Source organism: Eptatretus burgeri, unplaced genomic scaffold, assembly GCF_056783735.1.
Source record: "Eptatretus burgeri isolate ZD-2024b unplaced genomic scaffold, Ebu_testis_v1 Ebu_testis_scaffold_303, whole genome shotgun sequence".
In the NCBI taxonomy this organism is placed as follows: domain Eukaryota; kingdom Metazoa; phylum Chordata; class Myxini; order Myxiniformes; family Myxinidae; genus Eptatretus; species Eptatretus burgeri.
This window is the reverse complement of record NW_028222252.1, coordinates 13720-17305: the sequence shown is the minus strand read 5'-3', so window position 1 is coordinate 17305 and position 3586 is coordinate 13720. Positions and strand designations below refer to the sequence as shown.

Below are 3586 nucleotides of genomic sequence, written 5' to 3'. Positions count from 1 at the left end.
GAAAATGTTTCATTGTTGTATATGGATACTGATAGTTTTATCTTAGATATAAAAACTGATGATGTTTATGAAGATATGAAGAAAAATATTGGAGTATATGATACAAGTAATTTCAGCAAGAAGAGTGAGTTATTTTCCAAAAAGAATGAAAAGGTTATTGGTAAGTTTAAGGATGAGTTGGGTGGAAAAGTAATGAGTGAGTTTATTGGATTGAGAGCAAAGGCATATGCTTATAAGTATGGTGAACAGATTGATAAGAGGTTAAAGGGAATAAAGAAATATGTAATAAAGAAATCAATAACTTTTAGAAATTATTATAATTGTTTGATGAATAAGAAAGAAGAATATAGGAAAATGAATACAATAAGAAGTTATAAACATAACATATATAGTGAAGAAGTAAATAAAAAGGCATTAGGAGCCTTTGATGATAAGAGATTTATTTTAGATAATGGAATAGATTGTGTTCCATATGGATATTGTATGATAGAGTGTATAAAATAGATTATGTTTTAACGATGGGAAGATGGGTTAGGGTTTTTAAGGGCTACCGCTGCTTTTTTCACAATATAAAAATGGTTAAACCAAGTATTAATCAAACTAAAGAGTGGAGAAAATCTCAGTCTTGGTATATAAATGGAAAACATAATGAATGTGAAAAATATCAAATAAGTCTTATTGAAAAAATAACTAAAACAAAGGTAAATAAAACAAATAAGCGAATTAATTTAAAAACTAGTAAGTTAGAGGATGTAAAGAAAAAATGAATATCCTTGAATGGACTGAAAACTTTGATGGTTATCAATTGAACAATGAAAAAACAATTTACTATAATCTCAAAATGATATGTGGCTCAGAGGTGGTCAAACAAGAGCATTAAGAGAAGTTTATCATTTCGTAATGGCACAAAAGGGGTATCTTAAAAAATATAAAGATTCAAATGTTTTGTTTGTCAATATTTTAGATGGGGATTATTGTGCAAAGAAAATTAAACTATTGAAGGAATTTGAGAATGAACAAATCTTTATAGGTTCAATGAGTGAGCTGTTCAACCCCCAGGTGTTCAATTCAATGAGGTTCAACCTCCAAGTTAAAAGGGGAGACAAATAAATATACCTTGGGATAAAAAGGGGGGTTTATTTTTAGGGAAAAAAAAAATAAATCGCTGAAAATCCCCCATTCATTTACATGGGGAAAAGTGAGCCAGAATCAGTATTCTTACCCTACTTATATATATATATATATGTGTATATATATATATATGTATATATATATATATATATATATATATATATATATGTGTATATATATATATATATATATGTGTATATATATATATATGTGTGTATATATATATATATATATATATATATATATATATATATATATATATATATATATATATATATATATATGTGTATATATATAAGTAGGGTAAGAATACTGATTCTGGCTCACTTTTCCCCATGTAAATGAATGGGGGATTTTCAGCGATTCATATTTTTTTCCCTAAAAATAAACCCCTTTTATCCCAAGGTATATTTATTTGTCTCCCTTTTAACTTGGAGGTTGAACCTCATTGAATTGAACACCTGGGGGTTGAACAGCTCACTCATTGAACCTATAAAGATTTGTTCATTCTCAAATTCCTTCAATAGTTTAATTTTCTTTGCACAATAATCCCCATCTAAAATATTGACAAACAAAACATTTGAATCTTTATATTTTTTAAGATACCCCATTTATGCCATTACGAAATGATAAACTTCTCTTAATGCTCTTGTTTGACCACCTCCTGAGCCACAGGTTATTTTTTGTTAAGCCCCGCCCACTTTTCTTTAAGCCCCGCCCACTTTTGTTAAGCCCTGCCCACTTTCCACAAGGTATTCAATAAGCCCCGCCCACTTTTCTTTAAGCCCCGCCCACTTTTGCTAAGCCCTGCCCACTTTTGCTAAGCTCCGCCCACTTTTCATAAGGTATTTTTTCTAAGCCACGCCCACTTTTCCTAAGCCCTGCCCACTTTTGCTAAGCTCCGCCCACTTTTCATAAGGTATTTTTTCTAAGCCACGCCCACTTTTCCTAAGCCCCGCCCACTTTTGCTAAGCTCCGCCCACTTTTCATAAGGTATTTTTTCTAAGCCACGCCCACTTTTCCTAAGCTCCGCCTACTTTTGCTAAGCCCCGCCCACTCTTACATCATTTCCAGTTCATCTCTGACTCACAAAGAAATCACTAGAAAATTACAGGATGTTATGGTTTTGAAAAATTTCCCAATGAAGGCTTGCCCAGGGAATTTCCAAAGGAAACCACACCCACCAGTCTTTCTCTATAAAAGCTTCAAACCCAGGCTCCATTTTAAACATTTGTTTTTGCTGGCAATGGTGTGCTGTGTGCTTGTCTCGAACTCTCTGTCTTGTATGGAACTAAACCTTCAAGTTGATGAACTGGATTCAAACCTCTTATCTGTTGAGGTAAGATTTTTATTTTCCTATTTTCAAACTTTGATTGAAGCATACTCATTTAATAATTAAATAACTTAATTAATACATTATTATTTTCTCTCACAGGAAATTGTATCTGAAATACAAAATGAAAATACTGCTTTTGCTACAACTTGGGGGGAAATTGTTGGCTTGGTTGAAGACCTTATGAGCGACCAAGACCTTGAGTGGGATGACTGGTGTTCCTTGGAACTCTGTCTTGTATGGAACTAAACCTTCAAGTTGATGAACTGGATTCAAACCTCTTATCTGTTGAGGTAAGATTTTTATTTTCCTATTTTCAAACTTTGATTGAAGCATACTCATTTAATAATTAAATAACTTAATTAATACATTATTATTTTCTCTCACAGGAAATTGTGTCTGAAATACGAAATGAAAATACTGCTTTTGCTACAACTTGGGGCGAAATTGTTGGCTTGGTTGAAGACCTTATGAGCGACCAAGACCCACAGAACGAGTTCGTCCTTGATGACCCAACCAAAGAGTTATACCTTGGAGACCAGCAAAATCCTGAAAAAGAGTTTTACAGCAATAGTACTCATTGTGAGTTATCAAGACAATACCCACTGAACAAGTTATACGTTGATGAGCCAGAATACAAGTTTTACCTTGGAGACTCACAAATTTTGAAAAAATCAGTAAATGAGTTCTGCCTTGATGGTTTAAATAACTACCTTGGAGACTCAGGAAAAGGGTTCTGCCAAGATGGTTCTAAATATGGGAACTACCTTGGAGACTCACAAATTTTGAAAAAATCAGTAAATGAGTTCTGCCTTGATGGTTTAAATAACTACCTTGGAGACTTGGAAAGTTGGGGTTATTTTGAAGACTTGAAATGCTACCACTCTTTGGGATTTAAACCTATCAAGAAAGTTCTTACTCCCTCTTTCTATGTCATCAAACCTGAAAGCCTTAAAAGGCAGAATTGGAAGAAGAGAAAAAAAAAAAAAAAACGTAAAATATATATATATATATATATATATATATATATATATATATATATATATATATATATATATATATATATAGATATATATATATATATATATATATATATATATATATATATATATAGGTGGAAAT

General features: G+C 31.8%; 1 long non-coding RNA gene across 1 annotated transcript; it reads left to right on the top strand.

The window, feature by feature from the left end:
• Nucleotides 1–1635: 1635 nt before the first annotated feature.
• On the top strand, nucleotides 1636–3024 carry LOC147007331 (uncharacterized). The gene is made up of 3 exons (XR_015054253.1): nucleotides 1636–2470; nucleotides 2567–2757; nucleotides 2854–3024. It is a non-coding gene; the product is annotated as an uncharacterized LOC147007331 (long non-coding RNA).
• Nucleotides 3025–3586: the final 562 nt, after the last annotated feature.